The 26,403-nt window shown below is 43.9% G+C and overlaps 1 protein-coding gene and 1 long non-coding RNA gene across 8 annotated transcripts in view; one reads left to right on the forward strand and one right to left on the reverse strand.

The window, feature by feature from the left end:
* Positions 1–13,553: 13,553 nt before the first annotated feature.
* On the reverse strand, positions 13,554–24,367 carry LOC140592230 (uncharacterized). The gene is made up of 3 exons (XR_011992513.1): positions 24,280–24,367; positions 23,550–23,823; positions 13,554–14,186 (listed from the first exon to the last, which is right to left on the reverse strand). It is a non-coding gene; the product is annotated as an uncharacterized lncRNA (long non-coding RNA).
* The window catches only part of chl1b (cell adhesion molecule L1-like b), a 58,760-nt gene continuing 55,907 nt past the window's right edge, over positions 23,551–26,403 (forward strand). For all 7 annotated transcript variants that reach the window (XM_023793994.2, XM_023794001.2, XM_023794000.2 and 4 more), the window contains exon 1: positions 23,551–23,669. The gene's annotated coding sequence lies outside the window, so the exon portion shown is untranslated. The remainder of the gene's footprint in view (positions 23,670–26,403) is intronic.

The raw sequence follows: 26,403 nt of genomic DNA on the forward strand, positions 1-26,403 counted from the left end.
TAGTAGCACGAGAGCACATGTATCTACAATCATGTGCTATGGAAGCATGCTATAAGGATCTTATCTTTACTCATATAAGAACCATGTCTGTTCCTCTCACGTTACAGTGTATTGGCAGGTAATATCTGGCTGCATATTTATTTTAAACCCTGTATTTAAAAGTCAGTAGAGTTAAGATTCAAGAGGTTTATTCATCATGAACACAGTTGTACACATACAACATGTAGTGGAATGTGACCCTGGTCACTCCGAGCAGCTGTGCATGATAAGAGAACAACAAAATATAGAAAAATAACAATATAAAATAAAAAATATATGAGACGTTCAGCTGTACATAATCTATACATAAGTGATAAGGTAAACGTGATTGTGCTGTGCAATGTAAGTGCGATGTGCAAGAGACCTGAGAAATGTACCGACAATTTGGACAGTGTGAAAGCAGTACTCATAGGATTATGTCAGTGTTACAGTGACTGAAGAGTCACTGTAGAGTCCAGTGGAAGGCCTAGCGGCACTGAGCCTTGTCCTGGTTTAGGAGCCTTATGACCTGGGGGAAAAAGCTCCTCCTTGACCTTTCAGCTCTGGTCATAAGGCTGCGGAAGCGTTTGCCTGAGTTCAGCAGGCAAAACTGAGTTATTGTGATGGGATGGATCCCTGGAGATTTTTGTTGCTCTGGTCCTACAGCAGCTGGTGTAGATGTCTTGTAGGGAGGGCAAGGCAGACCTGGTGCAGCGCTGAGCTGCTCTAACCACCCTCTGCAGGGCTTTCCGGGCCTGGGCAGAGCAGTTACCAAACCACAATGTGATGCTCATGGTCAGGATGCGCTCTACGGCAGATCTCTAACAGCAGTAGGTAGATGTTGCTATTATAAATTTGAAATGTACCGAGGTATTGCTGGATGATTTAGGGGAGATCTGCTCAACAGAAGTGTGCTTTCCCACAGGACGGCTCCCAGGGGGTTCCGGCTCACCATACCTGATGTACAAAACAACGTTTACAGCCTTAACTTCCCATCAAGATGATACTTGATAACAACTCATTTTCATGAAAAGAAAAACTCTGCAAAACTTGTTTCAGTGATTCAGTGTTAAATTTGACTTTTCATCTTGCAAATAGAGTACAGCTTATTTTCCCTGTGTAATCACTTTGATCAACTTCGAGCTTGCTGAGGTCTCGATAAGGTCTTTTGGCAGAAAATGCATAATTTCGAGTTAAAGGAGTGTGTCAGCACATATTGTCCAAAAAATGTATTTAATTTAAAATAATTTTAAGCACAGGGCTGCCTAATTTACAATATTGTATTAGCTACTGAAAAACAAAGCAGCAAGTTTAATTGAAAAAGAGTGCTGTGGCTCTGAGAGAATTCGTCATTTGTGATGTTTAAATTTATTATTAGTTCATGTAATTTATTTATTTATTTATTGTATTCCACTGTGTTTTTTCACAAGCTAATTAGATACTTCTAAAAGTAAGCATAAAAGGGAAAACATTTCATTTTGACATTTAAGCTGTAATTCATAGGAGGCATTTCATGTGGCTACCATGATGATATGACACTGACCACATAGTTTTAATTGGCACTGTTTAATTGGTGCTATGTGTCATATTTTACAGTTATCCAAAATGATTAGGACAACAGAATGCAATTTTAATGTCAGAATTTGCATTATTTCAGGGTAATTTACACAAATGGACACATGAAAATTCTCCAACTCTCCAACAAGTCACAAATTACAGCATCACTCAAAAGTAATTAATTATTACTATCTTCTCCAGCAGATATTAACACAGAGATGTTCTGTTGGCTATAAATGACCATATAGTTTCATAAAATAAAAATAACAATTATTTATAATTTATTTTGCTGTTAATAGTCCATCAAGATGTAGAATGTTTAATTTTAGTTGGGAAATCCCGAATCTGATCTAGGACCCAGGCCAGATGGGTCTAGACTAGAGCTGGGCGATATGGCAAAAAAATTATCACGATATTCTTTCCTGTATTGACCGATATCAGTAATTATCAATATAATAGTTTCACAACAATGTTCCATGTAATAATCAAAATAATAATAAAAATAACCCTATTCTGGCAAATAGAATGAATACACTGAAATAAACAATATTAGTAAACAAATGTTTATCTTCCAACAAATTCTACTGTTTACATACAAAATTCCCTTAAAATTATAAAAGGTTATTGATTTTCAAGTATTCAAAGAAACATAGCTCAAATGAACAAAACCATATAATAATGTAATAATGTGCAAAACAGTATAATACTGCAAATATGTTAAAGGGCAAACATAAAATATAGCAGGACAGAACTGACTGCATCAAGTATCTGCCTCAATTCTTAGTCTCTTAAAAACTTTTTAAAATTCTGAGGTAGAAAAGTATCTAAACCAAACAAAAAACACTTATTCAAAAAAATGCCAAATCATGGTTAGATTTTTTTGTCCGGCGCTGCAAAACGTCACCACGCGTCACCATGTCACATGGTACAAAATCCTCGCGAGAGCAAGACGACTTAAGACGGATCGTGCAGCACCTCTCAGCCGGCTGCACAAACTGGGACCGCCTCCGTGACGACACAACTTTGCTCTTATTGGCTGAAGAGTTTAGTTACATGCATGACGTTTGTATCCTGGGAAGTTCCAATGCATTATCTCCCGAATATCACGTAAAGCAGGGAGAACTGGCTTTCAGTTAATTTACCTGGTAAAATAAAGTTTAAATAAATTACATAAATGCTCTAATAGTACACGTAAGTTAGTGGTTTATTTATTGTTAGTTACTGTAATGTTGCGCTGCTTTATTTGTTTAATCGTCCAATCTGTGAAGGTGGCATTCAAGTTAGAATTGCATTGTACTCTGTACATGACAATAAAAACTTTGAATCCTTGAAATACATGTATTTGATCTTTTTCCTGGCCGCTATCTTTTTACACAGGGTCACTATACACAATAGTTAATTTTTTTTCACTGCTAACAGTTTGGATCAGGAGTTGGTTATTGTAAAAGAAGTAATGTGCATGCAGGTGATATTTGTATAGATTTATCTACACCCTTCTGGCAGTGCTGCCATTGCAGTCAGGTCTCGCAGACTACGAGGAGTAGAAGTTGTTCGACTTGGCTGCAGTCAGTTTATACTCCACCCCTGCAGCCGCCGGCAGATCTTGCTCCACCTCACGTCAGCTGCAGACAGACCTAAGCCCAAGTCGAACGCACCCATTGCTTCTTTTAGGGAGGATGGGCAAAATTACAACGTCGTCGGTGATTGGCTGTTGTGTTGGCGTTCAGTAAGCCTCTGCTCGATAGGCGATAGGCCATCAAGTTGTCTGTCTCAGCGCATTCTCTAAAACTGAGCAGACTTGGTTGATTGTCCTAATTTTTTATCGATAAAAAATTGAAATCGTTTTATCGCCCAGCACTAGTCTAGACCCAAAATAATCACCAGTGAGTTGCCTTTTAGTGCTGTCATTGAGACGCATGCAGACATAAACAAGCTTGCCAAATGTCTGAGATTTCTGCAGTTATTTGCTGCGCAGCCATAAACAAAACAAATTGGAGGACGGGAAACGCTGTGATTTGGTTTGTTCATTCTGAACTTAACCCAGCTCTGCTTCCAGCAAACCTACGATCAATCACTGTTAGCTGATAGTTATTTAATAACTGATTACAGGCTTTCACAATAATATTACTGGCCACTGTGAACATACTGTAGTATTACTGTTTGCAGTTTTCAGTAGAATTCGAGTTCAGTTTTGGACATCTTGTGATATTTTAAAACTAGCTTTATAAGTATCGTTAGTATCAATGAAAAAAATCTTGTATAGTCTTAAAAACCGTGGCAAATATGCTATGGTATCATTCAGCAGTGTTTACTATGACTCCCGTGAGAACCTCTCACATCGTCGACTTCAGAAAGTTAAATTTATTCACCTGGCTAGACATATTGTACATGGTGTATTTTCTGATATATCTGTGATTATAGTGCCTAATTATCTGGGTCAATAGCTGTTACTTCAGTGCTCATATGATCTTGAGATTTCAATCCATGACTTATTGATTTTGCTGCGGTCATTGCAAATATGGAATGTCCTTGAAGGACATCCAGACAGTGGCCTGGGTGTCAACTCCATCCCTATTTTTCCTTTATGTTACCGCAGGCATCTTCTTCTGTGGTTACTTGATCAGTTAAGGCTAATGTTTAGCACAGGAAGGCTAAAGTGAATCATAGCATGATACCTGAACTCATCCTTTCATAAGTACTGTTTTTGTGGCAGGGAATCCTTCCACGTCTTTTGAATGTCAGTCAGTTTCATCATTGATTTCCCCCCCCACCCTCTTATTCACGAGGCACACAAAGGAGTACAAAGGCGAGAAAGAAATGCGGCAGTGGGGATCCTCAAGATTCACTTTTTGCAATTACACAATAGCCGGTGTTCATCCAGTAGTGAGCAGGCGGATGGGGTGAATGCAAATAGCTGGACCTCGCACTGCTGCGTCAGACTGCCATGAGCTGCACCTCATCTGAACTAATAAGTCAATGTATTAACGTTACAGTCGATCTCACATCTCTCACGCTATATTCGACAGCACTGCTGAACGCCCTGACCGCAGCCTGCATCCCATCAAATTAAAGCCATTGAAGTTGTAGCTTTACTCTAATCCAATATGGGGCTGAACTGGCTCACAGAAAATGCCAGCGGACAGCCTGTTTGGAGACTGGAATACATCAGCTTTGTGTTCTAATTCTGTATAATAGTCTAACGCTATTACAAACAAAACAGAATGTGTTCAAACATGCGTAATTGACCTGCTTCTTGTAAACAGAACTGTGCAGCGTAAGATGGACTCTCATCGGCAGGAAGCAGCTGTAGATAGGAGAGACTGGTCTCTATGATCCACTTTTATAATTGGTACATCTCTCACAATCAGATTCCACCTGGCTGAACGCTGGCACCTCCGCGGGCGCCGTTCAGCTGGGCTGTGTCTCTCTGCGGGAAGGTGGCAGAGCTGTGTGTGTTCACACTCAGTCAGGGGCCACAGAGTGTCCGTGGACTCAGGGAGCAAACCAGGGCCTCTCCGGGGCTTCCCGCATCACACTGCGCCTCTAATCTGCAGCCAGCTCGCCCGTCTTTAATGTATTTTCAGACTCTGTGGGGGGGGGGGGGGGTGGCGCTTGAGCACTAAGTAGCGTGAGAGAAACGCTTAGAGACATTGTGAACATTTTATGAGTAAAAGGTGTTTGTCCAGAGTTTTGCCTGCACATAAACCGCGATGCTGCAACGTGTGCGTGTTGGCGTGTGGTTGGCGTGTGGGTGTGTGCCGCGGATGGCACGTGAGAATCCTCGTACAGTTTGGGGTGAGGAGAGCTTCAGCTTCTCTTTGTACATCGGCAGCATGGAGAGAATGAGCGAATGCCTGTGTGAGTTGTGAGTGGAGCTCCCTCTACAGGCAAGTTTGCATTTGCTACCTTTTTTTTGCCTTTTAAAGGTGCGAGGTTATCTGCCTGATAAATTCAGTCTTAAATAAGTGGGGTGTTTGTAAGAGCCCCGATACACGCCCGGATTCACAGAGAGTACTTCATTAAACATCCTTTTTTGTTTTTCTCAGTGCTGTTTTCAATCTGACTTTGATTTTCATCAGAAACTTCCATCCTTTAATCAGTACAAGCTCCGCATTTCCTGTAAATAATAACGTATTATCAGAAAACCTTTTCCTTTAAATCTGTCCAGAACGCTAATCTACCAGACCATCAGTAAACATAAAGAATATTTTATGATTAACGCAAACACACAGGTGTACGCAGACATACTGTACCACACGATCACATAAATCATATGCGCGCATAAATACGTGAGCATCCTGATAGACACGGCTGTACGGGAGAGTTAATGTGGGAGCAGCACATTAGCAGGAAGACCCATCACTCGGCTGCAGAGGCTGCTGCTGTAATGAGCCTGGGGACTGTCAGCTGCAGGATTCGGGCTGTGGACCTGCTCCCTGGTTCCCCAGCCCTGCTTCCACGTGCCTGGTAAGCTCTCCACCCCGACTGACTCCTCAGATTAAAGAAAGCACTTCTTTTTGGCCACATGCTTGGCTCCTCAAACATCAGGGGGCGGCCGCTGTGAATAGCGCGAGCCTCATTTCTGCCCGACATCTGACGACAAGCAAGATTTCATGTGCAACATGCATACATCACACAGCTGCGCAAACATGTGTTTCGTGCCCTTGTGTGTGCATGCGTGTGGCGTGTGTGTGTGTGCCTCCCCATGTTTCGTAATGATTTCCGGTTTTGTGCGCTGTCACAGAGCAGCAGTGGCAAAGGCCTGGCACACTCTGACTCTGTTTCCATGGCGACCACAACCCTGTCTTTTTCATGCACCAACTTAAAAATGTCAAAAAACTTGCCAGGTCGTAGGGCCTTTAATGATATTCCACCACTCATGCATCACTCTGTCCACATTTTTAACATTTGAGATTAAAGCAATCGGGACATTTGTCACGGCCCAGCATTTAACCCAGGCTTGAGATGGTTCTGTAAAATTATAATTTTGTTTCAACTTGCTGTGAAAACAGGTAAATATTTCCAGTGTTTCATGACAGTGGTTTTATAGTGTATCATTGTTACTTATATACGACTGGCCAAAATTGTGGAAACACTTCCAATTTTTAGAGATGGCAGAACTTTATTCCAGTTACTTATTAATGTATGATATTTGCAAACATTCTTTGATTGTTTATAAGCATTATCGCCAATACTTATGTAATAATATTTAATCCATAATGGCAGAAATGCTAGGTGTATGTGTGTGTGTGTGTGTATGTGTATGTATATATATATATATATCTACACACAGACACGCAGAGTGTGTGCATATATGTATACATACATATATAAAATCTACCATTATGCATTATTAAAAAGAACGAGTCCCCCCCCCCCCTCAGAATGAGCTCAGAAAACTGTAGCTGCAGACAGAAGATTTGGTGCAGGGAAATGAATAAATGAGAAGTCGATGAGCTGGCCTTGCAGACCAGCCATGGCTGCCCACAGCCGCCCCCTCCCAAGGGCCCCTTGCTGGCTGCCCACTCGCCCCCTCCTAAGGGCCCCTTGCTGGCTGCCCACAGCGCCCCCTCCTAAGGGCCCCTTGCTGGCTGCCCACTCGCCCCCTCCTAAGGGCCCCTTGCTGGCTGCCCACAGCGCCCCCTCCCAAGGGCCCCTTGCTGGCTGCCCACAGCGCCCCCTCCTAAGGGCCCCTTGCTGGCTGCCCACTCGCCCCCTCCTAAGGGCCCCTTGCTGGCTGCCCACAGCGCCCCCTCCTAAGGGCCCCTTGCTGGCTGCCCACAGCGCCCCCTCCTAAGGGCCCCTTGCTGGCTGCCCACAGCGCCCCCTCCTAAGGGCCCCTTGCTGGCTGCCCACTCGCCCCCTCCCAAGGGCCCCTTGCTGGCTGCCCACTCGCCCCCTCCCAAGGGCCCCTTGCTGGCTGCCCACAGCGCCCCCTCCTAAGGGCCCCTTGCTGGCTGCCCACAGCGCCCCCTCCTAAGGGCCCCTTGCTGGCTGCCCACAGCGCCCCCTCCTAAGGGCCCCTTGCTGGCTGCCCACTCGCCCCCTCCTAAGGGCCCCTTGCTGGCTGCCCACAGCGCCCCCTCCTAAGGGCCCCTTGCTGGCTGCCCACTCGCCCCCTCCCAAGGGCCCCTTGCTGGCTGCCCACTCGCCCCCTCCCAAGGGCCCCTTGCTGGCTGCCCACAGCGCCCCCTCCTAAGGGCCCCTTGCTGGCTGCCCACTCGCCCCCTCCCAAGGGCCCCTTGCTGGCTGCCCACAGCGCCCCCTCCTAAGGGCCCCTTGCTGGCTGCCCACAGCGCCCCCTCCTAAGGGCCCCTTGCTGGCTGCCCACAGCGCCCCCTCCTAAGGGCCCCTTGCTGGCTGCCCACTCGCCCCCTCCTAAGGGCCCCTTGCTGGCTGCCCACAGCGCCCCCTCCTAAGGGCCCCTCGCTGGGCTCTTACTCCGTCTTCATGCTGCCGGCCCTGGAGGGGCTGCCGGCGCCCCTGTAGCCCGCAGCCAGGGCAGCACGCTTCCCAGCACTTGGCCGCCGGCAAGCGGCAGATGCCTGACAGGCCTAGAGAATGCGCTGGGGTGTGGGTCAGCGCTGGGCCCCGGCTGAGTGGACACCTCCTTCTCGGGTGGAGAGATGCCAGTTATCGGGCCAGCAGTGGCACATGGCACGGCTCTGCCAGAGTCTGGGCCCCGGGGGGGGCAGGGCCTCATGAGCGATTCCGGAAGCTTGTCCTTTGTGGCCAAGTGGCCCAGAAGGCTCTCATCTGAGGTTCCTCGTGGAACCGCTGTGGTCTCTTTCAGAGGGTTCTGAGAGAGTGGGCCTCTTCGTGGCTCATGGGCTTCTCTCTCCATCTTGCAGACTTTTTTGCTGCCTGTGGAATTTCATTGATGTCTCTATGCCCACATCATTACTCCAGACTCTGCGAGCTTCATACAACTCATCTTATTAGCTGCAGGGTCTGGAAAAATGCAGAGATGTTGCACCACAGAGGGGGGTCGCCGGATCCACACTGCCAGGATGGTCTGCTTAATGGTCGCCAGGTCCGGTGGAAAAAACACCACAGGAAAAAGGTTCAGAGCTAACGGTTGCTGACTGGATGGGAGCAGGCAGAGGATTCAGGAGTGGAGGATTGGTGGAGGAAGAGGACAGGAACCAAAGTATGGGAAGGGAGAGATGAGAACTGGGCTATAGGAACAGAACAATCTGGACATAAACTCAGAGAAGGGAGTGTGGAGGACAGGAACTGTGGGTAGTTCAGATCCAGAGAGTAAAAGTCCAGACCAAGATTTTGTTTCAACCAACTGGCAGAGAACTCCATGATTGTGACACTTTTTACTAAACCAGTTGGTTGAAATAAAATCTTGGTCTGGACTTTTACTCTCTGGACCTGAACTACCCACCTCTGCCCCTCAGACAGGAACAGGGGACTGGGTCTGTGCTTTCAACTCAGTGCAAGGTCACAAGGAGCATCCTCAGCCTTGGAGAACACACGATTGTGACTGTGGTACCAAGGGGGTTAGGTTTAGGGTTAGATATCTGAAGATTCCATTTTCCAGATGAATAGAGCACAGGTCTGAATATTGTGGGAGCTTACTTGTTTATTTCTAATCCCTTTATCCTTTGGGTTTGGCTAGTCTGCCTAATGCACAGAGAAACCTCAGCTGATCAGAGCGAACCAGGTGCAAACAGGGTCCCCACACTGTGGCCAGCAGGCACTGCTGCAGAGCTTCTCGCACTGACCATTATCTGCTATTGTTGCACTTCTTTTTGCTTATCAGACACTTTAATGAACTTATTAATATTTCACTTTACATGAGCCTTATGAAGCGCATTTATTTTCCTGCTTGATTTCTCAGAGCAATTGTGTTTTGAGAAACTACAGAAAAAACTCTCGCCTGTGGGATTCAAATGCTGTGGAGCGGGAAGTTTACAGCTTTCATTACATTCCCCAAAGCACATCGATTCAAGGCAGGAAACGCACTGTGGCGTGCTTCGTGTTCTAAAGGTCATATTGAGTAAAATGCTCCCCCCACACTGATTATATTGTTCTTTCACAGCTAATAACAATAATGATGAAGGGTAAGTAGTTGTAAGATGGATGGATAGAGTTGAAGTAACTCACCACCAGAGGGCACTACAGATGACGTTTTGTAATACAAAGTTGCTGTATGATATAGATGCTGTTTTCTTTTTAACCAGAAGGGGGCAGCATATAACTGCGTTTTGTTAAAGCTTCACGGAACTAAGCATTTTTTTGGGTAATTCTTCATAGATTCTTTAAAAATTCAATTCCTTACTGCTTAGGTTGTTGTAGGACAATCATAATGCACATTGAAATAGCTAATAAAAATATTAAAATGTCCCCTTCCCAACCTTGCTTTTCACAGCAATGAACGTACAGTGTTAGGGATCAGTGCGACTGTGTCCGATGGGCCTGGCAGTATAATCGTGTGACCACTGGGCCCGTGAGCGAGGCCCTTACCGCCAGCTGCTCCAGGGTCACTGGCTGAGCCTCTTCTGTGACAACTAAGGTTTGCTGACTTGTATGTCACTTTAGGCATTTAAAATCCTGAACATTAATGTCAATGTCCAGGATTCTTTTTTTTTTTTTAAGCAGAAATGAATTAACCAGGTTTGATTGAAATATTACAGAAACATAATCAAGAAATGAAAATCATGTGAATGTATTGCCTTTTGATATATATTTATTTAAATTCATTCAATGGACAGTGCAATTTAATTTAAGTGAATTGATGAAGTGGAGGGGAATGCATTACCCAGCGCTGTCCTGTTTCTGCTGTGAACATCACAGCATTTGGTCTAAATTGCTGTCATTTCTGTATACCTAAAAGAATTTATATATATATAAAGAATATTGTATATATATTTCAAATAGTATTGTGGAAAAATACTTTGTGGTTTTGGCCTTTTTGTCTTGTGTCGTTTGGTGTGATGCGTTTTTAGTTTTATGAGGCAAGAAAAGACACATTTTCTGATGCATGTTCTCCTACACAACGCAGTCCGAAGCACATTTTCCAAGTGTGAGGCAAAAAGGGAGCCGTAATTAATTAAGCATGAATAAAGTGCTATTTCAAGTTCGTAAATGCCCAGGCCTGCACTGCTGAATGTGAATCTGATTAAATTTGATTCTAACTGTCAAATAGAAGCTTTCAGCACACTGGCACTAGAGAAACCTAGTGAGGAGATGATTCCCGTGACTGTAGAAGGCTCTCAATCTCAATCAGACTCTGCGACTCCAGCAGCCGAAGTAGCGAGAGACGGTGCTGGATTTTCACAGGACAAAATCATCCGGGAAAGTCGCAAAGGACTCCAGTATGACAGCCACGATGTGTGCGTCTCTCTCGGGCTGAGAGTGGCATTCAGAACTACCTTCATGAAAACGCTGGGAAGAAATCATTTACATTAGTGAAGCAGAAGCAGCTACTTACTAATTAGAACATGACTGCTCTTGAAAGGAATTGAAACAAGTTGCTCCTGGCTGTAAATCTGCAGATCTTGCTGAGCTGAGGCAGTCCTGCATGAAGGCGCGAGTTCCTCTCTGCCACTATCAGAAAGTGATCAGTAAATACAGGGGGCTTCTTCCACCAGTGCTGCGCTTTAAAGCAGCATAATCACTTATTGAGTGTAACCGCTGATTACTTTTTCACGTGGATGCGCTGAGCTGGGCGTAATTTTCATTTCCGAAAAGAAAGAAAGCCGGCGACATTTCGTGCTCTTTTCAAGCCTCTGTTTGACCTAATATCCAGTTCTGATTTTAGATACCATTCAAAGGAGGAAGGCCTTTATTCCATCAAAGCTTCAGATATAAAAAGCTGCTTTCCCCCTTGTTTTCAGAAATTAGTCACGCAGACAGCGGAGACCCAAAGGGGAAGGCTTTGTTTATAATGGTTATTTCGCGCATTTTAATTTTAAATGTGCCCTGAACAGTTTTGCGTAAAAGCTCGACACATTCAATCAAATTTTGTTTTTGTGTAAAGAACGTAGAACTGGTTACAGACGAATCATAAAAGAGATATTTTAATTAAATGCTTTTCATAATGCTCTCTATCACATGCCACATAAATAACCTGGATTTTGAAATGTTTTTTTTTTCATATATTGTGAAGAAATATAGGTAACGGGGTGGGATTTGGGGTGGAAGTTTGGAACATCTGTGTTTAACCCAAAAACGGCTAAACTGGGAGCATTAAATTTGGGGTCTAGCCCCTTTAAGGGAGCCAGCAGCTCGTAAACCCTTTTACCTGCAAGGAAAGGCAGAGATCGCACATCTGTGTAATACAGTATAACGTGTGTACCCCCGGGGGCTCGGACTGCCCAAACCCTCAAATCCAGCAGGCTGACCCTATTTGAACCACTAAGCACCAAACGGGTCGATTCTGGGTCAGTTGGATTTTATTGCCTAAGGTGCTGTTAGATATACATGCATATTTTGTTACACATACGACAAGGTGAACCACAGCAAGACATCAGATGATTTCAGGTTATCCCGAGACAAACGGGAGTTATTACCGGGTAAACATGACAGGGTCCCTCTGTCACCTGCTTATCTCTGTCATCATTTTCTCATTATGTTTCATGTGACCTGGATTTTATGGCTTAAAAAGGTGAATGAAAACAATGTTTAAAAGTTTGTCAAAGTAACAAAGTTCCCGGAATAACAGTTTAAACCACTTTACAGACATACTAATATAATGAGACTGTTTTGTTTGGTAACGTTTTACATTAACTACATCTTCATAGTGTCTTTATAATGCATTCATAAGCAACGTGTAAGTATACCTTAACATCCTAATATACCTTAACAGCTTTAATATGCATTAATAAACATTATATGATTATAATCCTTGTTATTAACATATAATGCTTGTTATTCATGTGTATTAAAGCTTTGTAAAGTATGTTAACGTTAAATGTTACATGCTGCTTATGAAGGTGCAGTGAATGTTCTATGAATGCATTATGAAGATGCAGTGAATGTTCTATGAATGCATTATGAAGATGCAGTGAATGTTCTATGAATGCATTATGAAGGTGCAGTGAATGTGAGTTTAGGTTCTGATTCTATTCACAGTTAATTTAGCAGTTAGTTGTTAATGGCTTAGTGGGTTAGGACACTGTGTTTCTGATCAGAAGGCTCCTGGTTTAAATCCCGGGGTCAGCAGACTGGTTTCACTGCTGGGTCCTTGTGCAAGACCTGTAAACCCCAATCGCTCCAAGTACTGTCGGACGCCACCTTCTCAAATGCACGTCACTTTAGATAAACGTACATGCTACATAAATCAAATGCAAATAAATCCCCCCACGGCAGGGACACAGAGTTCCTGCCCCCTTCAGTTACTACAGGGAATTAGTGTGAGCACTGTTACAGAATTAAGCTGGATGCACAGAGAGCACCATTATGCAGAGATATATCCAGACCCCTGGAATCAGAGCGAATGTACTAACATGCATGAAGAATCGTGAAGAGACCAGCCTCAAACGCACGATGATCTGCAGTGTCACCCCCCCGCGACCCTGCCACTCCCTTGTGTACAGCCAATCATGGCCATGACGTCGTTGTGGATGGAGGGATTAGTGTCTTTGTGCCCTGTTCCCAGTATGAATGCACCAGGTGTGCAGGCATGATAAAGGCATGTCATCCATTTAGAAAAGGGGACGTCGTGCTTTGTGAGGTGAATTCCTGCCGCCCCGCAGCATGACAGAGAGCTGACACTAATCTGCGCTGCGATTACAGGATAGTCACTGATTATTACTCCAGTGATTAGTTAATCACGGGTGATTTATCCATCATGTTTCGTGGCGTTCGGAAGTCTTACTAGTTGCATACTAGTTCTTGGGGAGAGGCATGCAGATGAGGGACACCCTGGTACGATGTGTCCCTGGGTCCACAAGGGGGGGGGGGGGGGGGGGTTCACTTTTTTTAACCAATCACAGTCTTCATTGTATGACATCAGCACATTGGTTTGTTTTTTTTTGTTTTCTTTTTTAAATTTTCAAACTCGAGGCTTCCAGGTGTGTGGCTCAGCAAGCTAAGCCTCTGTGCTTGTGAGTGGAAGGTTATTGGTTCAAACCTCATTATTATCATCATCATGAAATAAGGACACACCCTTACACTGCTCCATGCCGCCTTTGCAGGTGAGCATATTCTGTTTTGTCTGTTTATCTATGAAACTTGGGGTCAGACACAGGTCCTTAACAAAAGGCATATACAACAAAACAGGTACCTAAAAATCTGTGCACCTTGCCACATAACAGAAAACACTGGTTTTAATTAATGCACTGATGTCATACAATGAAGACTGTGATTGGTTAAAGCAGTGAAGCTTAAGCTCCTCCCTTGTTGACCCAGGGACACGTCGAACTCGGTAAAATCAGGACGTGCTGCAGCTGAGGATGTCGGCAGGTGTGTGACAGGCAGCCAGCGGGGGACGGGATGGCCGCCACTCATCTGGTCACCAGCGGATGAAAGGCAGCTCTGAATCGCTGTCTGAGGACGGGGTGCTGTTTCCCTCGGCTGACCGGGCCGATCTGGCTGAGATCCTTTCCGTACTGCATGGCTGGCTGGAGTTGACACCGAGGGTGTCTCCACTGGCAACGCTGTGATAAAAACACGGGACATAATTTCTGAGAGGGTGGCGTTTTATCCCACCATGACTGAGGGTCAGCAGTTTACCCGAATAGCCTGTCCTGTGTATGTCCGTCTGTGTAGTTTTTAATGGATTCTGAGTGGGCTGCGGCAAAGTGGAAAATGGCTACTTGTTCACCTGTCCTCCTCCTATTCAATTTCCTTTTCCCCATTTTGTTTTTTGCCTTGAAAGCATCTCATGGCAGATGGGCGCCTTTGCCTGGAGGTGTGATGCATTCTCCTGCCGTCTCTAGTGCATTAAAGGCTTTCTCCTCTTTCTGGGAGGTGTATAACGCGGTAATAGGCGTTACTTTTCTAATTTGCCAATGAATGGGCAGCCAGGAGTAAAGGAACACCATGGAGCCCACAGCGGAGTGCTTAATAACATTACAAAAACCTGCTTCTTGTGCCACTTGGGGTCAGACACAGGTCCTACAGCAGTACCGTAATTTCTGGAATAGCTGCAATTGGCTTTTGGCAACATCTCCGCCCTTTCCCCGCTACCAAAAGATCACCGGCGCTGCAGCAGTAGAAAGGGTTTCTAACACACAGATGTGGCGCAACACAGACGACAGACAAACACGAGGCGTGTTTTATGCCTACTTAGGTGTCGCAGCGTGTGGCAGATGACGTGTCTAAGAAGCCTCGCCCCGGATCGACAGTGTGTGATGTTTACCCGAGACTGACGCCCCCTTGCTGCGCACAAAGAACACAAAGTGACGAGGTGTAGGTCACCCGTCACGAGTGGGGTTCACAGCCGATACCATCCTGGAAGTTCACTTTTATTGCCTTTATATGTCAGCTGCCACGTTCCTGTGGTCCTTGGGGAGGTAGGGATGCTGTCTGCGATTACCCAGCATTCCCGGGATCTTCCTGTGCTGCAAGCTACCTGATGGAAATTAAATACAGAAGCTACATCCAGAGCTGTTTTTTTCTGGGTGTAACTGTGGGTCATGTGACTGATTCCTTTTTCACTACAGGACTGCTACAAACTGTCTACGCTGCTCAGGCTCTCAGGAACAATATGTTAATATTATGATGATTCTTTTTATTATTGCTATTCCTTCTCACAAGTAAAATACTAATCCTGTAAATCTTAAACTGATTCAAACCAGTAGAATTGTTTGGATACCACATGCAACACGGCAGCCCGTTGTGATGGAGATCCAGGGCATGTTTGCAAAGGAGACAGATTTATGGCCTGGATTGTGTGGCTGCCTTTTTAGCTAAGAACCCTTTGGTTTCTACAGAGGAACCAGAGACAAAACAGCATGCGGTTGATTGAGATTATACCTCACTGGAGATGCACAATGGGCACATTAGACTCCGAAAGGCTGGATCTCCACGTCCTGACGAAAGTGCCAAAGGCCGTTCGGACTCACCAGCAGCTTCTCACTTGTGACACACATAAAACGGCAAACCGGTACTGTGCCTGGAACAGGCGAGTAAAACCACAAAGCGTGTCTGCGACAGACAAAACTGATTTTGAATTCGACGGCTTGCTTGTGGTTGTACGAACCCTAATAACATGCGGGGCCATTGTTAATTAACTTCCTGCATGCCATGCCTTTCCAGCCCATATCTCCATGGCAACCAGCTGGCAGTTCTTCGGCACGGTGCAAAAGCTGCAGACGTATTTCTGTACGGCCCTTCTTACCATGCCGTGTACTTTACGTGCCAAAAGAAATTTAAGATAAGGACAAAACAGTAGCCGCTGACGATTCCGAGCCAATAAAATAACGCCGCAATGCCGGACTCCCTCATTTCCTTGGCACGACTTTCAGTGGAGACGGGAAAATACATGGCAATGATTCTGTTTGGGTTTCATCTGCAGGATTCTTGGGAAATGCGTGACTTCACTGCCTGTGAATGAACGGCACGTGGAGCATTAGCCGTAACGTTAGCGTTAGCCGCTGCTGCTAGCTGCCGGCTGTGGCTCTACATCATTTATCATACTGGCTCAGCCTCCCCTGCTTGGGGGGGGGGGGGGGGGTCTGCATTCCTACACACCCAGGTCTCGGGAAGCCGGCCTTATCATGTATGCAGAGACCGAGGCTCAGTGTCTTTGTCCCATCAAAAAACAAACACACAGACACACCAAGGAAAAAAACAAAGAGTAATTTATCATACAAACACCCTGAAACTGTCTAGGGACATTGCACTCTTCATAATGGTTCATTTTAGTTTCAGCCTTTATATATTTTATTATTTACAAAGCTTTGCTGGGATTGCTTTTATTCATGTTTCAGTTCACAACAGCAGCGCCACTCAAATGACATGATACTCGGTTGTTGCTTCTTAAGCGACACTATGAGAGCAATCAAATTTCAGGTGTTACATGGGTGATGCTTTTAGCCTGAATGTGATGACCTTTGCTCGCCACCTTGATGTCCACAATCTATCTTACCAGCCCCCCAATCCCCCCCCCCCCCTCCCAGATGAGCTGTGCTGGCCAAACGACTGAGGTGCAAATCCCTGTTTGACAGATCAGGAAAGCATTTGATTGAAAGTGACAAAATAACACACCCCTGGTCTCAGGGGACAAATTCTATTAGGTTGTTATGAGCTGTTCCCGGGAAAGTGATTCAAATAAGTATCTGGCAGAGGAAGTTCGTCCTTTGTTCTGATCTTTTAACTTCATCAAGGGAATTACATGAAATTTTTACTAAATGAATTGCTCTCCTGTCGGCAGGGTCATACGATGTGTGAAATGTTCCTTCAGCTGGAAGACAACAAAGACGGCAGCGGGATTCTCCTCATATCTCAGAAAGTACAAAGTAAAACGTAACAATTTTCAAATATCGAGCTGCAGTATCTTTGAAGTCTTTCACACATAGTGCTGAGAGCTGATGCATAAGCACTGCTTGACCAATGAGACCAAGAGTGAGTGGGAATGTAATTAGCTGCATGAGCGCACTATCATTGCATTGCACTCGTCCAGTGAAGAATTTAATTACTGCATGTTGAATTCTTTCACATCAGAAAATGACCTTAGAAAACCTTGCTTTTATACTCATCAGCACAATGCACTGTGGATGATCTGCCGCAACCGCACACTTGGTATACACGTCATGCGATCATTCTTTGCGCATCGCATTTATGTTTCATATGAAAAATTCATTGCTGTCTATCTTCCAACCTATTATCTAGCATGGGGTAATGGGGGGGGGGGGATTGCATACTAAACTTCGTATGAGTTCAGTTAGTGAAATGTCAGGGGACAAACACACCTTATGTATTACACATACAGAGCCCCCACCCTGGGGGGGTTACACCATTGTTGCTTCTCTCCTGCCCGGTTGGGATTCCCATCCTGTCCCTTCTCTGATAATGCATGACAAACATAAAAAAGAATTGTGATGAGATCATGGATCATGATTCTGCCTGAAGAAAATCATGATATGTTATTTCTGCAATAGTGCTGACTCCTACTCTGATAATCTGCCGTCGGGTCTGGGGAGACTGGAAGATGTATATAAATCTGTGTTGAGGTATGTTACATGTCGCTTTAAAAGAAAAAAAAGCTACAAAAGATGACAACTGTAGTCTAGATTTAAAAAAAGAAACGAATAAAGCTAAATCCTTAGAAGACTCCTCTTGGTCACTAGGGAAAACTGATATCTCGTGTGACCAAAGTAAATCTCTCTGGCCATAACATCGTTATTTTCCAATGACCTTAAATTAATTCCTTGTAGGAACCTGGCAGGATCGTGCTGCACTCCTCCAAACCGTGCTCTGATTTCACTCATTATTTCCAGTAATTTACAGATTTCACTCCGTATTTACAGTTATTTTCTTTATTTTCACTAGAATGCTTCTTGTATATATTTCTTTACTGAATTGCACTTGCACCTTCATACTCACGGCAATAAACTGAGGATAAAAAGTAACCAAGCAAATAAAATTGTCTATTACAATATAAACTTCTCAATAAATAAGCATTCTCTCATGAAACAATTCTATAATGGGAATAGAAGGTAGTTTCTGCAAATTGATTACCAGGCGAGATGCAAACAGCTTCCATTGTCAATATTCACAGTAATCCCAGTAAGAGATGCACCACACTGGGTATTATTGCTGCTATAACATGATGATTTTATTTGTCGCTGCGTAGCTCATTTAGAGCAGTGGATTCTGGGAAAGCCCACGATGAAGTCACGTAGAAGGGACCGTTCCCCAGGGATGGTGATGCCTGCCAGAGGAACACACCATCTCTTTTCGCTGCCGTTAATATTGATGGAAAACGGGTGATATTCTTCAGCAATGTACTTCCTCAAACATGGATGTGCTTTCTCAAATGTATCCTATACACAGGAAGCACACAATTATTACTTAACCCCATCTGGGTTATTACTGCTGTCCGCGTAAAAGCTTCAGGAACATCTAAACGGTAGCTTAACATAGCAGGCTTTCAGGAGACCACAATCGTAAAGATAAAAGCAGGAACTTTAAGGACCTGGGACAACAATCGATTAGGCAAAGGGCACACAGGTCTATGAGCACTATGTATGACATGCATTTGTCAAAACAGTGCAAATACTTTTTTTAATATTTCAACGAGTCTGATTATTATCAATGTGTTTATTTGATGTGAAATTTAGGTCTATGAGCACAAATCAGACACTGTGTCATATTAATGAATATCATCGTGTCATACTAATGTGTCATACTAATAAATAACTTCTCAGTTACAAAGTAATTGCATCCTGGTGTGTGTGTTTACATAAAGCGTGTCAATCTTATAACCTCATTATGCTCTTGTTTTGGCATTTGTCACTCGCTATGTGAAGATGTATGCAAAGATGCCGCATGTCGCTGCTTCCACATAGAAATTTGGAAGTTGCTCAATTAGGCATTAAGGGGCGTATCTGTCAGAAGGGACGGCATGTTACTGTGAGTCAGAACTGGAAGCAAAAGGCCGCGGTAAAAATGTGCCTGAAAGACTGCAACTGCGGAAGCAGCCTGACCGGGGTGGCATGAAGGAGACAATGACTTTCTTGTGCTAGAGCTCTACTCACAATGTTGCGTCACAGAAACAAATTCGGGCCACAAACTTGGTAAATTGTCACAAAGCTTTGGTCGTTTGTTAAAAGAAAGGGCACAGATATGAGCTGTCGTCGTGTTATTTTCATTTTTCACTCCATGGCCCAATTGTTTAAAACTGAGAAAGGAATCATGGAATTTTTGATTCACTAAACGGGATTTTCTTACTTACAACATTTTTTATTCATTCAGCTTATTCATACTGGTGGCAAGCCACCTGCGTGTGATGTGCCTAATTCCCATGGCTGCTCAGTTCTGTTACGGGAAACCTTACTGCCATCGCCAGTAGCTGGAAAACATTCCTTCTTTCTGCTTTGCCTGGCCATGAGACGTCTCTGTCTGGATCTGCAAAGCGGCCCTGTTTGCCTGCTATCTTTAGATACTTTGAGGCCAAAGTCCAGCGCATAAAAAGTAATAACTCACCTCATCTCTTGAACAGACATTCATTTAAATACAATTAAGTCATTAAAAATAAAATCTCCTTTTTTCAATTTTCTTACTAAATAAAAAAATAATGTAAGAGGAGAAGAGATCTCCCAAGGATGAGAAGCCCACACCAGCCCCAACCTATCGTGTTATAACCTCTGTTATAACCTCTGCAGTGTTGCAAGCTAAATAAGGAATAGACCCCTGTTCAGTTTAGGAATACCATAAACAGTACATTTTCACTCAGTTATAACATCTCCCATCCATCCATCCATTCACACACACACACACACAACAGAGTTTTGAAAAATAAATAGCTAACATTCAACAGACCCATAGGCTCTGGAGGGCTGTCATTTCAAAGACAGCAACTTTGGTTGATTCCTTCAGGGAGAACATGAAGCAAAAAGTGAATTATGCAGATTGATTTAAAATGGAGGCCAGCAAACTTGTGCATTGACAGCCCCTATGTTTGCTTCCACAGCTCCATTCAGTTCAACAGGCAGCGACCCGACCCGTCATCACACATGCCCCCTGCTCACCAACCAGAACTCAAAGCCGCTGATACTTCTTCACAGAGCTAAGCAAAGAATTGACCTCTGTGTAACTTGTTCCACCTGTTTTTTGTTGTCCCATTGGTTGATTTGATTGTATTCCACACCTGCCCCTTGTTAGCCCTGTTCTCTGTATGTATTCAAGTACCTGTTCCTGTTCTGTTCTTTCTTGGTTTATTTTAGCTATTTTCCCTGTGTGGCTTTTGCCCTATTTTGTTCTGTTGTTTCCCAGTTAGTAGTATTTCCTGTTATGTAGTGTAGTTTTCCTGCGCTCCTTCTCACCTTTAGTATAGTGTTCCTGGTGTTGCTCTCTGCCTTAATTTCTGTCTCATCAGTTTGGGATTGACCCCCTGTGGTTCCTTTACTTTCTGATTCCCCAATTGTGTTTTGTTTCTGGTAAGAAACCCTGATTTATTTGAGCTGCAAAGTAGATTGTTCTCCCAATGTTATTCCCTGCCATAACACATAACCACATACACACACACAATAGAGTGTCTATTGCAGGAATGTGAGATATTCAACATTGTGAACATGATTCCTTAATTACTGTATATAAATTGGTGGCATACAGAGGGATCACTCAATATCGGCCAGTTCAGCAAAGCATTACCTTAATGGATTGCTTATTTGCAACTCAATGAGAGAGAGACAGCCGTTCGCTATCTTCCGCTTGTGAATGAATGTACATGTCACTAAGCAGTGCTGCAGACTGCCTGGCAATAGGATCTATCACTAAAAAAAAGAAAAAACGAAGCAAGAAAATATGTGAAAGGGTTAAAAAAAAAAAAAAAACAGGCTGGATATTTATTTCCAGGCCATTTATTCTCATTAAACAGCCTAAAGGACATCAGTGGGGGGGGGGGTCTGCCCCGTGGAGGTACCAGAGGGAGGGAGGGAGGCAGGGAGAGAGAGAGGTAGCGACTGATTTCACTCATGGTACTGCTGTGGAGCGTGACACCTCTGACAGAGTTACCTTCTGTCTGCAAACCAAACAGCCACGGTGATGAGGAATTGCCCTTCATTTAATCAGTATAAGAATCAGGCCGTGCATATACATGTGTGTGTGTGTGTGTGCGTGTGTGCGTGTGTGTGCATGTGTGTGTGCATGTGTGTGTGTGTGCATGTGCATGTGTGCGTGTGTTTGAATGGGGCATGGATAGGCAGTCAAAGCTGCTGACAGAACCAGGCTTCATGTCCTCACTATAAGGATCAGACTGTGTGTGTGGGAGAGTGTGTGCGTATGTGTGTGTATGTATGTGTATGTGTGCGTACTGTATGTGTGCGTATGTGTGCGTATGTGTGCGTATGTGTGTGTATGTGTGTGTATGTGTGTGCGTATGTGTGTGTATGTGTGTGTATGTGTGTGTATGTGTGCATATGTGTGCGTATGTGTGTGTATGTGTGCATATGTGTGTGTATGTGTGTGTATGTGTGCATATGTGTGTGTATGTGTGCATATGTGTGTGTATGTGTGTGTATGTGTGTGTATGTGTGCATATGTGTGTGTATGTGTGTGTATGTGTGCATATGTGTGTGTATGTGTGCATATGTGTGTGTATGTGTGTGTATGTGTGTGTATGTGTGTGCGTATGTGTGTGTATGTGTGCATATGTGTGTGTATGTGTGTGTATGTGTGTGCGTATGTGTGTGTATGTGTGTGTATGTGTGCATATGTGTGTGTATGTGTGTGTATGTGTGTGTATGTGTGCGTATGTGTGTGTATGTGTGTGTATGTATGTGTATGTGTGCGTATGTGTGCCTGGTGGGGGGGTGATTAGCCAGTGGAAGATGCTGAGGGATCCATTTTCACTATGAGTCCAACACCAAGCAGACGACTCCAAAGAAGTCAGAGCTTAGGAACAGTAAGAATCAGAAGGCTGCTTTTTATGTGAACATTAGGAGCAGCCCAGGAGATACAGCAGTGCATAAAGGGAAAATAACACTCTCATTTCAATATTTTAAGGAATTACTGGAGGAGATCCTCTGAGGCCATGTTTCACAGCAGTGGATGTAACAAATGTCAGCCAGCATGAAATGTTTGTGAGCAGCTGCATAGACTAAGGGCCTATAGGCGACATACCTGTAGGCAGCCACCAAGGGGTGTCTTCATCTGAGGGACGTCGACTTGCCACACTTCGCTTTGGACGGAGGCGTCGGCGGTGATGCTTATGTTAGTGACCATGTTGATCATGATGATGATGGTTATTATTGTTATCATTAGCAATAATAATAATAATTATTATTATTATTATTATTATTGCTAGGAAATCTTATAACTTAAGGATGGAGTAACTCCTTCATCAATATGAAGTCCATTGTCCATTCTGCTGGTGAAGTTAGTAGAAAGCCACAGGCAGATAATGATGAAAACCCTATTAGGTTTGATCATCATCTTCTGTTTCTCCATGTACATTAGAGCGTGAGGTTATTGTGCGCAGTACAGGCGTCTGCCGATAAAAACCAGTAATTTGTTCACGGCATAACAAAGCATAGAGCATCATTAAAATGTGAGAATAGAGATTTATGAGAGATATAAATCTGATAATTACTAATTAAACAACAGGAAAACAGGCCTAGATGAATTAAAGTGGATTTCAGACCTGCAGATTTGCAGGATCCTATCTGTACGGTTACGAAATTTCACTGTGAAATATAATAAAAAGCGGCAAGCTGGATCCTTTAGAAAACACTTCATACCACCCAAATGTTCTCACTTCATGCAGCAAACAGCTGTTGTCACACGACGATTAAAAACAGGAAAATAGCCGGATTTCTCATCTACAGATGTGATTAATGTTAATCACTTCTCCGGGTTCTTCTGCAGCTGCTGTCTAGGGTGCTGAAATATCGGAGCAGTGACGGTACCGTGATATCTATTAATAAACCCCGATCTGTTTACATTTTTCCTTCCGAATACAAAAAAGCAGTGGTTCTGTAAGGGGAAAATGTGCCATACTGCTGTAAAATGAAGCAGATCCTGGGAGTATATGCGGCTATTTGTGGCTTTTCTGTAATTCAACTTACAGCCGTTGACCTGCTGTTGTACTGACCTCTGCCATCCTGTATATATTAGGTTCATGGGAATATCAGTCGTGCTTTTAAAGTAAACTGGGATAAATACGAGTGTAGGCTACATGTAAGCTTAATTGTAGAGAAAGGATTATCTAATAGTGTGGAAATTACGGCCAGTTGTGACAAGGTCTCCCCGGGTACCGGGGCATCCTAAAAGCTCCTGATGTTGATCTTTTATCTCAGTGTGTTTGTAGGAGGAAACTTTTCTGCCTTCCCCTTTCCCCCCTTCTCCTTCTGTACCGTGGGAGTCGTCAGAGATACTCGCCGCCGCTCAGTAGCTCCTCCCGTCGCCGCCGCTCCGCTTCACTCGCACATCTAACGGGATCCCGTCCGCTGCAGGAGACCGAGTCTTTCTTGAAGGTAGGAGCCCGTAAAACGGCGTCTGTCGATCTTCACTGGCTGCCATCACTCGAAACGCTTCCCAAAGTTATTTTTCTTAAAGTTGATGGATTCGTCTTCTTAGATCTTGATGTCGGAGTAATGTAGTTTTGCTGATCGATAAATTTGTAACGTACTGTAAAAAAGGGAAACCGAATAAGAGTAATATCAGATGCACTTATTGCAGAAAAGCCTGCAAATATGTATTCATCATGTATTCAGCACACTGGGAATTAGTTCCGTCCCTGTCCTCCTGTCTATTAGGTAATTCCATAGAGATGCCAAATGATGCTGGATTATCGGTTTCAGGTTAAATTAGATTTCAAAGCATGACTCTCTCTGGATCAAAAAATTAAATATGACTAGCTTTGTTGCATAGCAACCCACTGCAGTTTATGATATACGGAAACAATAGTGCAATGTTTCCGTGAGCTACGTTTGTCTCTTTCGATTATTTTTCTTTAATATTGATTTAGCATTGAATTTTATCGAGTAAATCGCTCTGCATGCTCCTATATAGTCCCCGACATACTCGAACCACAAAAGTGGCTTGACGTTGCTTGTTTCATTCAAAAATTCTAATTACACTCACCTTACCATGTATAAAAAATCTATACGTCTTGTTAAATGAGGTTTACTCAGCACAGTCTACAGCACCGTGACTGCTGCATATGTGTGTGTGTGTCTGTGTGTGTGTGAGTGTCCCCGTGGGTGGGTATGGGTGTGTTGCAGTGTATCAGTATTCATAAGTTTGGTCATTTTGAAGAGACTGTCTGCATGACAATTTATATTGCGGTCCAGAGTCAGGCCACAGAGCATACGACACATTTCCGCGGGGAAACTGCAAAAACTCGGGGTGGAAAATTAACTAGCTTGATGACACAGAGTTGATTCCGTTTTAAACGCGTTCTTTTTATTACAAGCACAAATCTAAATGCACTGTTTTTTCCCCCCTGAAACCTCTATCACCGATGCAGATTGCTAATGGGCAGTCCTTATTACCAGAAGGATTTCCTACTACATTTAATCAGCACTTGGCATTTATATCTATTTTTCAGTTTTTACTAAAATTATAAAATTATTTAAAAAAAATTACAATAAATATAACAAAGTTAAATATGTCCAATGCGGAACCTTCACGTGATTAACTCGTTAGTGATCTGAATGGCTTAATTTTACATTGAAGTACACAAGCAGTCTGCCTAGCTTGGTGATTTGGACTCCTACCATATGATCCATCCATCCATCCATCCATCCATCTATCATCCATCCCATACTGCTTATGCAGTACAATTTTGTGGTTCCAAGTGCTTCATTCCAAATGGTTTCTCCCTGTAAAATGGTTCCTAAAACGCACCATGTTCCTGCCTCTGGTTTGTGGTTTGCTCATCTGGCTTCAGTTGCACTTTGGTCCTGCTAGCTCCGCCTTTCTCCCACCACCCATACCCATGAAGCACTCAGCCCATTATGCACTTTTTACCTCCAGAGACAATGACTTTGCATCCTGCACAAGCCCACACTCATCCTGCCAACAACCCTGAACGACTCTGGAAGCTCACAGCGATCGAGGGGCTCCTCAGCATTGGCCTGGCAGACACACTGCTTCCATTTACTGCAGGTGACCGCTGAGAGGCTGATGGCAGGAACAGGCTAGTGCTGACCTCATAAAAAATAGCGGCGTGAAATTCTGCCATTTCTGATGCTTTTGGCGCTAGGATGCAGGAAAGACGAGTGTCTGCTATTCATGCATCATCACTCTGCTGGGAGAAGGAGGACACATGGAGGTCTAAATGGTGTCACAACCAAATGGGCCACGTTGTTTTAGTAACCATGACGAGCCACGGTCATCGATTTACAATATTATCATAGATCTAATGGATACATGCCACATAAATATGCATCCAATAAAATATCCCTTGCTTAGTGTTCCTGGTAGTGAGAGTCAAGTCTTGAATGTTACGGTAAACAAACTAGGATGTAAAAGTCTTTGTATATATTTGTTTTCATGCTATTTTGTTTCTCTGGTGTTGTTTCATCATTCTTCAGTATGATATATAACCTGCCAAAATTATCCAACTGAGAAACTGTATAAAGGTCATTTGTACCGCGATTAACCCCTTTCATGCCTCTCAGGGAATGAAAAGGGTACAAACCAGAGGTTATTTTTATCGTAAACTATGGTTGAACCTCTTACTGCAACCAAATGCCCTTTAATGCCATTATTTCAAGGACTGAAAACTTGCTTAGTTGTTATGGGATGAAACAACACAGGTTTCTTGGCATTTAATAATTATAATTTTGTCTTTTCTCCGAATCAGACCTTGCTTTGATATCAGACACCCTCTTTGGGGATTTAGAGATCTTTCTTTCTCCAAAGACTCATTTGATTCAGGCTACTGAAGCTTTGTGTGAAGAAGTAGGTCGAACCTTCCTCATCATGCCCCAGTTCAATTAAGAGCCAGTAACTGGGCTAGCTAAGTGTCCAGCAGCTCCCGCTGTGCCTTTTAGCTGACATTCTGCAGGCCCACAAGCTCTGGCCCAGCAACTGCGGTTGATTCCTTCAGGGAGAACATGAAGCAAAACGTAAATTATGTAGCATGATTTAAAACGGAGGCCGACGAACTTGTGCATTGACGGCCGCTGTGTTCGCTTCCACAGCCCCGTTGGGTTTGACGGGCAGCGCCCGGTCGTCACGCACGCCTCCTGTTCACCAACA

The sequence above is a fragment of the Paramormyrops kingsleyae genome, chromosome 8 (genome assembly GCF_048594095.1).
Source record: "Paramormyrops kingsleyae isolate MSU_618 chromosome 8, PKINGS_0.4, whole genome shotgun sequence".
In the NCBI taxonomy this organism is placed as follows: Eukaryota; Metazoa; Chordata; class Actinopteri; order Osteoglossiformes; family Mormyridae; genus Paramormyrops; species Paramormyrops kingsleyae.